Source organism: Anabrus simplex, chromosome 2 (genome assembly GCF_040414725.1).
Source record: "Anabrus simplex isolate iqAnaSimp1 chromosome 2, ASM4041472v1, whole genome shotgun sequence".
Classification (NCBI taxonomy): Eukaryota; Metazoa; Arthropoda; class Insecta; order Orthoptera; family Tettigoniidae; genus Anabrus; species Anabrus simplex.
In genome coordinates this window covers 1,097,149,957-1,097,165,026 of record NC_090266.1, presented here as the reverse complement: position 1 = coordinate 1,097,165,026, position 15,070 = coordinate 1,097,149,957, and the positions used below count along the sequence as shown (strand labels likewise).

The following is a 15,070-nucleotide window of genomic DNA, read 5'->3' as shown; positions in this document are numbered from 1 at the left end:
TACTCGCCTGCAACACACTCATGACCTGGAGGAAGTTTTCTTCCGATAATAGCCATTCAGACAGTTCTGTAGATTGGGTGCTCCAAGGTACTATTTTGGTCCTCTCTGAGCTTTTGTTCAGAACTGAAGTATCTGGAAAGAAACTCTTCGAGATTTAAGTTTCGCATACGACGGAATATACAAAGGGCACTAGGAAAGATTTGCAATGTGAGTGAACGCTTTAGACTTTTTCAAAATAATTTCCATCACACCCAATACACTTCTCCATACGTCGAAACCAGTCACTGAACCAACTCTGCCACTTTTCTTCGGTTACATTTTCACATTCTCGATTCCATGCTGCCAGAGGCTCCTCGTCGGATGTAAGACGCCGCCATTTCAGCTTCATCTTCACTTCTGGGAAGAGTGCGAAGTCACATGGGCAAGATCTCGAGATCTCGACTGTATGGAGGGTGATCAAGCACAGTCAACCCTGATCTGGCAAGATATCCATTGTTACATTAGCACGATGTGCTGGAGCATTGTCGTGATGCAAGAGCCAAGTGTTGAGCCGTGACCTTGGACGGAGCTGCTTGAGAGCCTGGATGACCTGAAGCAGACAAGTCTCACTGTACCACTTCGCAGTAACTGCCCTTTGTGTTTCTAGCACAACCCGAGTCAGGATGCCCCGTTTAGTGAAGAATACTGGAACCATCCTTTTCTTTACTGACCTTGTCTTTCGCACAGTCACAGGAGTACCCTCATCTTCAAACAGCCACACCTTATTCTGGGATTTTGTTGGGACATCGTAATATTAAAGCCACGTTTCGTCACCTGTAACGATGCTATTGACGTTACGCGAAGTCCCATTTTCAAACTTTTTAAGCATTTTTCGGCACCATTTCACTCGATGTGCCCTTTGTTCCTCTGAAAATGAATGGGGCACCCAAAGGGAACAAACCTTTCTAACATAGAGATGGTCGTGTAGAATTGAATGAACAGGTGGTGCAGGGATGTGGAGGATCTCTTCTACCTGCCGATATGTCAACCGCCTCTCTTGCTGCAACATTTTCCTCACAGCTTCAATGTTTTCCTCAGTCATTGATTCATACGGTCGCCCAGAAGGAGGATCGTCTTCAACCCCAAAATTTCCCCTCTGGAACTGTTTGTACCAGCGGAAAATTGTTGTCTGATATGGACAGTGTTTCCACAGCACAGGAGTCATTTCCTCCAAGCACTGGTCAACAGTTAATCCACAAGCGAATTTGTAGCGGATAATTGTGCGATATTCACCTTTAGACCACACTGACATCGTAACTTGTTTTCAATCCCACTGCTTGGTAACAACTGGTGTGAAGGTCGCGCCTTGCTGTCTCCTAGACCGGTTTTCACCCCTCTTTTCATCTCTCACCATAACAAGGGTATCCAGCCAACCAAAACTTTCCTAGTTGCCTTTGTATCTATACAGAGGGTAAAAGTAAACTCGTGTCCTCATACCGAGGTGGTGCAGCTCTTTTCAGGCACACCCCCAATGAAGGTGAGCTGCATGTGCAATTCCAAACATATACAAGCCCTCCTGCCATTCTTAAATTTCTGGGAGTACCGGAAATCGAACCCGGGCCCTCGACGACGGCAGCTAATAACACCAACCGTTACGCTACGGAGGGGGGACCCTACCGAGGGTGCTTTCATTTGTTACGGCCTTAGTTTTCTCCCGATTCGCTACCAATTTACTAAATTGGCGTGCGTGAATCGGCACCATTTTTACCAACGAGAAAATGAAATGGCTTGTGGATTTTAGTGCCGGGAGTGTCCGAGGACATTTTTGACTCGCCAGGTGCAGGTCTTTTGATTTGACTCCCATGGGCGAACTGCGCGTCATGACGAGGATGAAATGATGATGAAGACGACACATACACCCAGCCCTCGAGCCAGCGAAATTAACCAATGATGCTTAAATTTCCCGACCCTACCGGGAATATAACCCGGGACCCCTGTGACCAAAGGCCAGTACGCTAACCATTGAGCTATGGAGCCGGACTTACCAACGGAGAAACATAAAGACAAAGGAGTTGCCGGTAAAGTTTGTGGATGTGCACCCCATCAGGAGCTCACCAGCTTGCGAACTATGTCGTTACGTGTAGCAACATTCTCTTTTGTGTTTTGGCAGTAGTTCTTGTACATGAGGCTACGATCAAGTGTTACACCAAGGTATTTTGAGTGATAGTTGTGTTCCACTATGGAACCTTCCCAAAAAATCTCAAGCTGATTGTCTCGCCATTCTGTTTCCAAGATGGAATGCACACAGACCTACTTGGTTTGAGGTAAGGCTTCATATGGTTCAGACAGCAGTATTTGGAGAACTCTCTCAAACCAGCAGTTCGAATGTTTTCCACCTCCTCGAAATTGTCTCCTTGAGCCGTCCGTACAAGATCGTCAGCATACAGAAAACTTTCTGTATTAGCAGGAGAGGAACGATCATTCATATACCGGTATTTGTTGAAGAGGCAGGGTGCAAATACGCTTCCCTGTGGGAGGCCATTTCTCTTGTTTCTCTATCTACTGGTCTTCCTTGGTATTCTAAGAAAACACGTATATTTTGTAGCAACTCCCTCATGGTCTGAGCCAGCAGGTAATTCTTCGTAAGGTGATAAAGCTTCACAAGATGGTTAGTAGTCTACTGTATCGTATAATCTACAAAAACTGCTCGGGTTACTTTCCGTTTCTCAAATCCATCCTCGGTATATTGTGCCAGATGCAATACCCGAAAATGCAACTTATTCCCGGTCTGAAGCCTGCTTGCTCGAGCATTAAGAGTGGATGAATAAATGATGAAACGGTTTAGTACGATCCTTTCAAACACTTATTACGAAGTGGCACAATAAGTGTACTGGGCCAGTATCCAGTATTCGGGAGATAGTAGGTTCGAACCCCACTGTCCGCAGCCCTGAAAATGGTTTTCCGTGGTTTCCCATTTTCACACCAGGCAAATGCTGGGGCTGTACCTTAATTAAGGCCACGGCCGCTTCCTCCCCACTCCTAGCCCTTTCCTGTCCCACCGTCGCCATAAGACCTGTCTGTGTCGGTGCGACGTAAAGCAACTAGCAAAAAAAAGTGTACTGGTCTGTAGCTCTTTGAATTTGAAGAATATTTTCATCTAATCCAACCGCGTTTCTTGTCTGGCCTTTTTGGATGGCTTGTTTCAATTCATTTACTGTAAAGGCTGTCGAGTGCTCAGTCAAATTCTCCTCGACATTTCTTTGGATGCTGCACCTACTGCTCCGTTTCTCGGATTTTCCATTTAGAAGTAAGTGAAGGGCTATTTGATCAGGGTACACATTTGAATTGATTCTACATTAGATGGAACACTGTTCAGGCGTTTCAAGAGTTTCCAAGCTCTCTTGCTGCCCAGTGACATACTCAGTCCTGAGATACTTTCAATCCGTCGTTTAAGCTTCTCTTCGGCCATAGTCTTAGGAACTTCCACTCCTGTTTTTACCTAGTCATGTATATGGCGTACAACGTCTGAGCTTCGGGAGTAAGATTTGGTATGTATGTTTTCCTACATCCCCGTGGGATAGAAAGGCATGAGCATTCGTCAATTGGGGAAAGAGCCTCACCGAAGAGAATGAATGTGTGTGTGTGTTTTTTTCTCGGGCACCCTTGGGCGATGGCTTGGCCGGTTGATCTTCCCAATACATTAAATAAATTTCGTTATTTAGCCCGTATTGACAATGAATCCTATAATAATTTTATTGGTTTGAACGTCCCACTACTACTTGCATGGTTTATGGAGACGCCGAAGTGCCGGAATGTTATCCCACAGCAGTTCTTTTACGTGCCATTAAATATACCGACACGGGATGACGTATTTGAGCACCTTCAATACCACCGGACTGAGCCAAGATCGAACCTGCCAACTTGGGCTCAGAAAGTCAGCGTCTAAACCGCCTGAGCCACTCAACCCGGCAGCTCTTCGGGATCAAGACCAAGGAATGGTTGTTGAAGGGGGTTAATTCCTACGTTGCCCGTAACAACAACCCAAAAGTTTGTAGGAAATCTAAGTCTTAAGAACTTCCACTCCTGTTTATACCTAGTCACGTGTATGGCGTGCAACATTTTGAACTGTGGTGTTTCTTCAATAAGTGCATGTTATATATTCTTTTTAGCTAACTATTTTTATTGTGTATCTTTAACTTTCTTGGACTTCTTGCACTCAATCTCCTTACAGCTGAGGATGTCCTTCATAGGGACGAAACATGTACTGTTAATAAATATGCAATTGTCGAATAAAATAGAGGAGGAGTCCACCTTTTCAATTCTGTTCAATACTTATAAACAGAATACAATTACATACGTATTAATAGTACATGTTTGGCCCCTATGAGGGAGATCCTCAGCTATAAGAAGATTGAGTACAAAAAGTCCACAAGATGAAAATGAAAACGAAAATAGTTAGCTAAGAAGAATATGAGTCATGCACTTACTGAAGGAATACTATAGTTCGAAACCCGTTCAATGTTAGATAGGTGTCCAAATATGTTGGACTGAACAGTCCCAAAAAAACGCTTGATGTTCAAAAACGGCGTGCAGCGAAAAGTAAAATGGGTATACACATTAAAATAGATATGAAGTAATTAAATCTTGAATCCTTAAAGTTAAGCGAGATCTGATTAACGTTCCTTTTATATGTTGATGTTGCATCACTTTAAGCTTCCTCAAGCCAAGGGAACTCCTCTCTAATGTGAGAGTCAGCAGTCAACAATCTTCACATACAGTAGCTCAACCAACACATACATCCGTACGGTGAGACTTGGAGGGGAACTCCTTCATAAAGTTTATGGCTTCCCTTAATCTTCATGTTCTTCGCTTATTTGCTCCATTCGTTCCAACGTTTTATGAGAATCATCACTATCTCAAAATTAGAGAGGAGTTCCTCTGGCTTCAGGAAGCTTAAATTGACGTAACGTCAACATGTACAAGGAACGTTTTATTCTTGTGATATCTTAACCAGATTTCACTTTAAGGGTGCGTGGTTTAATGGCATTCTTTATATGTTAATGTGCATACCAATTTTACTCATCGCTACATACTTTTCTTAACATCAAGTGTTATGTTTCCTTTTGGGACTGTACAGTCCAGAACATTTCGATCCCTATCCAACATCGGACACATTTTGAATTATGGTGTTTCTTCAATAAGTGCATGCTATATATTCTTTTTAGCTAACTATTTTATTGTGTATCTTTAAATTTCTTGGACTTCTTGTACTCGATCTTCTTACAGCTGAGGATGTCCTTCATAGGGACGAAACATGTACTGTTAATAAATATATAAATGTATTCTGTCTGTGAGTACTGATCAGTATTGAAAGTGTGGATTCCTACTCTATTTTTGTTCAACACAACGATCTTTATCATCCAGAACATTCCCTTATCTAGAGTGAAGTGCAAACTGTGAACATGTTTAAAGTAGGCATACCGTGATATTTACCGTGTGAAATCGTAATAAACAAAAAAGATGTTTGTTTAGACACTGTAATAGTATGAAAAATTTCCATTAAATACTGTATTATAAAATAAATCGCCGCGGTCTTCATTCTTTGGAAGCCAGAGGATTATTGTTGTCCAAGATGTACAATATAAAAATATAAGCATTGTAACAGAACAACTGAAGATGAAGGCATGATAGTCGTGTGGTATCATCACTCCCTCATCACTAAGGCCACGCCATGCCCACCTACGCATGTCATATTTTAAATTAAAAGTCACGTTCTTGTTGTTCGTATTCAACGTAAAACGGGAGGTCCGGTGGTTATGATCACGGTATCAATAGTCCTGGAAAACTACAAGCTACTTTGCTTGTTTAGAATGGCGGAAGAGCAGCAAAATGTCGTATCATTTGCATGCTTACAAGAACACATTTTAAATAGTTAGTCATAATGTACGATGTCGATATTCCCTTCATATTATATAAAACTACGATTTGTATATCGTCTAGAAGTAACGAAAATAAATCCTTGTGTGCAAGTTCAGTTAAGGTATGATGGGCGAGTCACATTCGTCACTGGTTTCTCATCAAGGCAATCGCGGACCGTCTCCCGACCAATGCATGGGATTTTTGAAATGAAACGTCGCGTCGTGTAAGTCGGATTCCATGTCAAACTGCTAACTTCCTTGCTTTACTTGCTTGCAAGTTGACGTCTTCAAGGAAAGTTAAGTTGAATTTATCAATCCACTGTGCAGCATAAGGTAAAAAATAAACAGACGGGGAAAAGGAGAGAAAGTATGTGTGGTATTCAACAAGATGTGCTTTAAAAGCCTACCTGCTGTTGTTGCTGATCGTAGCATGAGTAAGGCCTCTGTGTAAAGTTAAAGTTTTGCCTTCTCCTACTGTGCATCCTTTTCTAGTAAAGACGGAGAACTTTGTGAAATCATAGTAGTTCTTCCTTTGAGTACTAGATGTGTCTGATATCGATATTTTAGCGCAATTTAGGATTCAGATCCCATTACTAATGGAGAATGTTCGTATTTGGATGTTGAACAAACTGTCGACTTTCTATTGTTTTATTTTAAGTCTCCGAAGTGATAAAAATTGCCATTTAATTAACCCGCCTAACTAGAGGCGTGATATCAAGTTGATCAACCTATCACAGAAAGTTATACTAAATAAAATCCCTTGATCCAATCAAAATAATGCTTATTAAAAACATTTAGATTATTTTCCAGGTGGAGGTTTCGACATCATGAGTTTCTAATAAACAAGCTATGGCAGTGAAACTACTGTGTGTGAAGCTAGGGAAGATTTCTACGTTCCACTTAGTATGTAACTGCTGATTCGCTGGCTCTTTCCACAAACAAAACGTAGGGTTTTCTGACTTCTAAATCAAATGTAAATTTCAAATCTTCGGATTTTCATATTTTCTTCCCTGATAGGAAATAACTAAAATGTAAGGGAACACGAGTGGTTACCCTCGTTAACCTTCCTCTAAATTAATGTGGGGTGACTAAGTTTTTTAACTGTCTGAATTGCTACTTTTTCCGGCTTTTAATTTTCTCCCACTTAGTCACCCGGTAGTATGGGCTTAGCCCCTGTCATCGGGCCTGACGCCCACTTAGATAACCTGTTTTAAAATTAATACGGGGTGCTTGAGTTTCCGCCTCATTTCGCTGTTTACCTTCGACCTTGTAAGTGTAACCTTCTTTCTCTTTCTATGGCCGCGTAGTGTAGGCCTTATGTCTCTGAAAATATATCTTCTTTTCGAGGGTAGCATATGTAATTAGATGTTTATGGGTAATTTGACACAGCAGTGCATTTACTGTTTCGATGTTTATGGGTAATTTGACACAACAGTGTATTTACTGTTTCAAGTACGACACTGACTTATGTGGTCATGTGTGAAAATTCGTAGCCCATGAAGGAAAAATTGTACACTAATGTAAATTAAACTGCAGGGTTCAAAACCCAGAGTCTTGCAAAACTTACTGGAAGGCAAGGCTTCTTTCAGTAAATATGTAAATTCCCGGGTTACCTCCCTCTTTGTTTTAGATGAAAGTGCCAGCTTGAGAATTCTTTTAGTTAAGTCTGTTACTGTTCGTTCTGGTAATGTGTCCATAAAATTTCAATCGCCTTTTCCGAAAAGTGTGAGATATCTTTTCAGAATGATAATATATTTCCTGGAATGATTTTTTCCTCCATATTCCCTCTATACAAACTGGGCCAATTTTTTTCTTAAAATTTTCCTTTACTGTTTCTCTGTCTTTTGTTAGAGGCCCGCCACCAATGATTAAGGTTTCTGAAACATATAACGATTCAGGTTTGATTACGTTTTGCTTTCCGAGATATTCTTTTTTATTGTACCTGTTCCAAGTGATCCTGTAAGCTTTCTGTAATTTGGAAATTATTTCTTTATTTGCTTCGCGGTTTAAACTAGAGGTCTGAATAATTTCTCCCAAATGTTTGAATTGATTCACCTGAAAGATTTTGCCGAATTTAGTTATCGTAGGTTATCCACCTAAGTATCGTGAAGCTCCTTCCAAGTACTGAGTTTTCTCATACGAGGTATGAAGTCCCGTTTTGATGGCAATTTCATGTAATTTTTTAATGGAATGAATTGCTTCTTGCCAGCTATTGGAAAGGATTTCTGTCATCCGCAAAGGACAGATCCGTGGAGTTCCTCGAAACGCAGACTCCTGATGTCCACAGTCAGATGCTGAAACACCCCAATTAGGATAGCCTCTTTTTATCTCCTTGGGCTATTCCAACCGAACCTGGACAGAGGGGTCTGAAGCACTGAATTCAACTGTAATTACTAGTAGTCTAATAATCAGGGGGACAACCATATACAGGAAAACCAATACGGGCGCCGAAATTCAATTTTCAAATCTTCAAACATTGTGGATAATTCACATTATGTCGCAGCGGTCATACAACACTACCCGACAATCGATACTACATAGCAATGATGCTCTCAAGAAAACAAGTAATCTCCGCACAGCGTACGCCAATCATAGATGACATTTTCATTGATCCAAGTATTAGCAGTCGATCTAAGTTCGAAATCCAGTACCGTCGCGAATTTAAGACTAGTTTGAGAATCTGGAATGAGATGTTTACATAGCGTTAATTGCGGAGGAAAATCGGTAAAAATCCACCAGCCTGCCATCCTAGAAGTGTATTACTACAGTTTCCACATTTTAATTCTAGGCGGATACCGGGATGATGTACAACGTACAGGTCAAGAAATCTTTCTTCCCAGCCAAAGTTCCAATTAACAAGCAAAGACACCAAAGCCACACAGCTTACGATACCTCTCTTTTTCACTATGTACAAAGACTCTAGATTACGACATCCCAATCACATTACGAGAAGTAACGACACAAGGAAGCTTCTATTCACACTTCTTTCATTCCTTCCTTGATAATCGTAAAATTACTAAACAAAACGGTCGATGACCTCGATGTTAGAATCAGCAAACCAACAAAACTAAATTGATGCTTACTGTCATAACTACCATATATCAAAAGGTTGGTGTCAATTGTTTTAAGGGAAAGTACAACTACATTTAATAACCATCCCGTATATAAATCGTTTGGTGCTAATTGTTTTACGAAGAAGTATGCCTACACTTAATAATCGTCCCCTATGTCAAAGGTTGTAAAGAATAGAAGTTCTCAGGTTGAAATGATCTGGCACAGCGATCTTCTGCTCTCTACTACTTGGGTGAAACAAAGACTGAAGAATCGTTTAAAGAGAAACCAGAGTATTCACTGCGACAGAATTAGACATTTTATACAGAAGCCCTGCTCGATTGAGCGCATTTATGCCTTACTCATATAGCAACAAAGCACAGGAGGGGAGACTTGCGTACTATTCTTAATATACACACATTGAGCACAGAGAATGACTCACGTTCAGATGGTTAAATCGTAGATATATTGTTACCGGAGCCGTATTCAAACAGCTGTGTTTGCTATAATACCCCTGTTGTTCGTAACGGGGGCCAAGTCTAATTCAGCAACCCCCACGTGCCACGGATATACAGTATTACCGTATTTTGAATGTTTCTACCCTTCTCGAATTCACAATCAAAATTAACTTCATTTGGTACAGCTCCAAGTTATTTGACAAGCATAATATATAAAGTGCCGTACGGATGACAATAATAATAATAATAATAATAATAATAATAATAATACCGGGCGAGCTGGCCGTGCGGTTAGGGGCGCGCAGCTATGAGCTCGCATTCGGGAGATAGTGGGTTCGAACCCCACTATCGACAGCCCTGAAGAGGATTTTCCGTGGTTTTCACACCAGGTAAGGTACCTTAAGGCCACGGCCGCTTCATTCCCATTCCTAGACCTTTCCTGTCTCATCATCACCACAAACCTCTGTGTCGATGCGACGTACAGTAAATAGCAAAAATTATATAATAATAATAATAATAAGGAGAATAATAATAATAATAATAATAATAATAATAATAATAATGATAATACTCGTCATCATCATAATCATGTGTGTCCCATCAGCAACTAATGGTCAATTTCATCCGTATGTACTCATTCCCGTGCTAAGAAACTTGAGCGTTCGAACATTCTATTAAACTAATCGACTGGAATCGGGAAGAATCTTATCATATTGCGTTTGACTGTGTCCACCTATCTGGTCGCCAGTACTTGTACTGTATAGAGTAGAAGCAGCTAGTTCGCTAGATTCACCGTCTGTTTAAGTGAGTTCAAGTGGCTACGTTTCTGTACAGCCGTGCATGCTAAGACTTGTACAAGGCTAATAAATATACCGCACAAGAAAGCTTTCAACTTATTATTTTCTTCTTCTTCTTCTTCCTGCAATTTTCCCTTATTTCCCGGGTCGTGTGAATATAGCCCATTTTTACGACCGGATACCCTTCTTGACGCCAACCATAATCACTGTTGCATGTTTCTGTGATGGTTGGTAGAGAGGTGTGCTGTGTATAGATGAAGAGGTGTGTATTAAGAAGGATATAGGCACATAGTCCCCAATCCAGAGGAAATAGGCTAACTGTACGCTGTTAAAATCCCCGGCCCGGCCGGGAATCGAACCCGGAGCCCTATGAATGAAAGCCATTACGCTCACCATTCAGCCAAGGAGCCGGACGCCAAGAAACTTAAACCGAGATAATATGCATAAATGCAGGGGAAACAGGGTGAATTCCAAATATTTGTCAATAACTTCCATGGAGTTTTTGAAAACTCAGGCGTTTCCAGTCCAAGTTTTTCAACTCATATTGGTGTTTCTGACTCTGCCCGTTGTACATGAAGAAGATGATCATGGAAACACTGCGGAGGTCAGCTGATTTATGTCGCCGTTATCATCATTACTAATAATTACGTCTCACAAACTACGTTTACGGTTTTAGGATACGCCGAGGTGCCGGTATTTAGTCCTGGAGGTGTTCCTTTCCGTGCCAGTAAATCTACCGACACGAAGCTGGCATACAGTGGGTAAAATAAGTATTCATGCATGTATAGTTTCAAACGGTACACAAACGGGAATTATTGGTAAGATATTTATACTAACACCAGTCCGGCTCGTTGGCTGAATGGTCAGCGTACTGGCCTTGGGTTCAAAGGGTCCCAGGTTCGATTCCCGGCCGGGTCGGGGATTTTAATCGCTTCTGATTAATTCTTCTGGCTGGGGGACTGAGTGTATGTGTCCGTACCAACACTCTCCTCATCATATTCAGACAACATACCACACTACCAACCACCACAGGAACACGCAATAGTGATTACATCCCTCCATATATAGGGTTTGTGTCAGGAAGGGCATTCGGCCGGAAAACAAGGCCAAATCCACATGTGCTACACAGTTCGCACCCGCGACCCACAGGTGTGGGAAAATGCGCTGGCAAAAGAAGAAAGAAGATTTATACTAACACTACAGATGCACTACTGTTTGACATAATTAATTGTGACGTACGTTGGGTGTACGCACTATATTCCTTGATTTATAACAAAGCATTGTATAACTGCACACAAAAAATTCATACAATTAGATCGTAGTCATGTATCGTACGTAAACGTCGCCGACTGACGCTGAAAACAAATCATTCATCGTGCATCTGGTTTAAAAGTGAGTGTTGGTGCCTGGAACGAATGGTGTACAGGAATTGGACGTCGATCGGGTGACTTGAAGACTGTTGTGAAGGAAAGAATAGTTTCCTTATGGCAAGAGGGACTTCGTTACCGAAATATTACTGAAAAACTCAACTTCTCACATGTTGATGTCCAGTATGTTGTGAGCAAACACAAACGAACAAGATCTACGGCGAATGTGCGAAGGTTTGGACGTCCTAGAGTTCTAACGAACCGAGAATCGCGATAGGTAGCACAACAAGCGCGCAAGAACTCGGGCGTGAGCTCCCGAATGCTTGCTAAAGACGTCGCACCAACAACAGGCAAATAAGTAACATCTCAAACTATAAACTATTCACGAAGCTGCCTTAAAAGGCAGAGTGGCAAGAAGAGAACCATTCACTAGACAGCGCAATAGGGTGAAATGAGTGGAGTTTGCTCGCGCATATCTCAACAAACTCATGGATTACTGAAAGAAGGTTATATTCTCGGATGAGAGCAAGTTCAACCTTTTTGGATCAGATGCGCGAAGGTATGTGTGGTGTTACGACAGGCAGCGGATATCGTGGGTGTATTCTTCGTCTGCGTCCCCCACCCACAGGAGGTATAATAATAATAATAATAATAATAATAATAATAATAATAATAATAATAATTTCTACAGGTCCCAAAACACCTCACCTTATTATACATTTTTCCTCTCGCATATACACGGGGCTGATCATGTAAGATGTCCTAAGCTCATGTGCGAACGAACGAACGAAGTCTCTAGATCGGAGAATTGGAGCATGAATTTTGTATTATGGTAGGTATTAGGGAAGGCACTGAACGACGGCATCCATATTGTCTCAAACACTATATTCGAAGATATCACAATGTTTCTCGGAGGCGTAGTTCACAACGTGAATTGCCATGACGCGCCGACAAGGTCGCCTTGGCAGTCAGCCGACCGCGAAAAGCAACAAGCTGGGAATTAGCAGTTAGACCAGTCGAGTGGAAAGAACAAGGACTGCAATTATTAACACATCCGTGCCTAGGTTGCTGGTTCGATCTTCACTGTAACACAACTAATCGACCGAAACCTAACATCGGTTATTTAAACAACAGACCTTCGTGAACCATCTGCATAATCGAACGAGTGTCTGGCAGTCATAACGGAACTGATTAGAATGGAGTGTAATCGTTATTTATTCGTACAAACAGTGTGCTGAACCGGACGTTAGTTTGTTTATACTATCCAACCACGACTGTCTGTTCTTTGAACATAAAAGCAGGCGAACCTACAAAGAAAGAAACGGCAATCCTGGAAAATATATCAATCACGGATAACTCTCCTGTGTTACAAAATAGCAATACCGCCTTCAAGGAAGAAGTATTGCTAGACTATCTTTTAATAATAATAATAATAATAATAATAATAATAATAATAATAATGAAAATCCACAGCCTGTTTCCAGTCATTCGACCGGGGTCAGGAATGGAATGAATGAAGTCCCATCTAGCGGCGAGGATAGGAAATGTGCCGGCTGCCGAAGCCTGTCGCACTCCTCGGGGGCAATGATAAATGAGATGTTAATGGAGAGTGTCCGACTCGTTGGCTGAACGGTCAGCGTACTGGCCTTCGGTTCAGAGGGTCCTGGGTTCGATTCCCGGCCGGGTCGGGGATTTTAACCTTAATTGGTTAATTCCAATGGCACGGGAGCTGAGTGTATGTGTTGTCTTCATCATCATTTCATCCTCATCACGACGCGCAGGTCGCCTACGGGAGTCAAATGGAAAGACCTGCAACTGGCGAGCCGAACCCGTAATGGGATACGACATTTCATTTCATTTCATTTCATTTCATTTCATTTCATTTCAATGGAGAGTGTTGCTGGAATGAAACAGGGAAAACCGGAGTACCCGGAGAAAAACCTGTCCCGCCTCCACTTTGTCCAGCACAAATATCACATGGAGTGATCGGGATTTGAACCACTGTATCCAGCGGTGAGAGGCCGGCGCGCTGCTGCCTGAGCCACAGAGGCTCATAATAATAATAATAATAATAATAATAATAATAATAATACCAAAGAACAAGCATTTTTATATTCCAGACTATTTTTATATTCAAACGAAAATGTTAGTGCTACAATACATGCGATCGTACGACAGTTCTATTCGAAACAGAACGTAGGCCATCCTTGACAATGAATCGGTCATTCTGATAACACCATGTATCCATGTATGTCCACGGCCAATTTTTTCAGGAGGCACGAAAATTTCAATAGCACATAACAGCACAGACCAAACTATATAGTTTCTACATATTAACTTACTTTGTTGAGCTATCTGAGATAAATCAGCCTAGTGTACGTCGTCCCGAAGTTTTATAATTAAAATTTCAAAAGTGAGTACACATAGGGTTGGTTACAGTGTCTTCTTATCATGCTCTAGGTTGTTGTTTGTTTAGTCATCAGCCCGAAGGCTGGTTCGATCCTCAACAGCTCCACCATCAGCCGTCATAGATGGCCTAGGCATCACTGAAGAGGCGTACTAGGGAAATAAGGAGTGAGGTAGTTTCCCGTTGCTTTCCTCACTGAGCCAGAAGTTGCTATTACATATCAGTCTGCCAAGCCCACCGAAATGCATGCACCAACTGACCCTATGAGCAATAGTTTCACACCATTCATAGCAGGGACTGGCTGCATAAGGAATGGCATTACTAGCATCGCTCATACCTCAGTCACTTTCATATTGTCAAAGCCAAGTATAAGACAGAGACAGATCAATGAAAGTAACAAAATTGCTCTAGCCTATACCAGAAGACATAGTGCACTGTAAACACTAGGTCCACCAGGAGGTAACTTCACTTAACTCGGGGAAATTTTTACCTTAACAGCATATGTCTGAACCATCTAACACGCATTGGAGTAGTTTATAATATACATTTATAAATAAGTATAAAAATACATGGAAATATATTACATAGCATAATGCATGCGTAAAAAGCAAATCAAAGTCATCTCCGTACAGGCCATGAAGGCCCTTGGAGGGGTGGAAGGTAAAGGCTTCCATTACCCGTAATCTCGGCACTTGATGGGGTAGAGTGGTTAGCTCTACACCCGGCCGCCTTTGCCCCCAGGAGTTAACCTGATACTCATTTTTGGTGTAGGCTAAGTAAACCTCAGGGCCATGTGCACCTCCGGAAGTGGACATCTCGTTTCTTAAATTATACGACTTCCTGACGGGGATTCGAACTCACGTCCTTCATCCTCGGCCAGGCAGCCCCTATAATGCATACATAGCATGAAGAATGGTGGTACAAGGAACATGCATGGAGTATGGAGGTGCAAGGAGCATCAGATATATTTATTCACAGGTTATCTTCTATTTTGCGGCCGTTCGTTGAAGTCTAGAACCGACGTTCCATTAACCCTCAAGCCCACGCGCCAGATCTTAGGATGCAGACACACGCGTGGGGGTGCTTCCCATCC

At 41.8% G+C, this 15,070-nt stretch overlaps 1 protein-coding gene across 1 annotated transcript in view; it reads right to left on the bottom strand.

Annotated features, from left to right (window-relative positions):
* The window catches only part of PlexA (plexin A), a 731,624-nt gene that overhangs the window by 152,827 nt on the left and 563,727 nt on the right, over nucleotides 1-15,070 (bottom strand). The window lies entirely within an intron of this gene.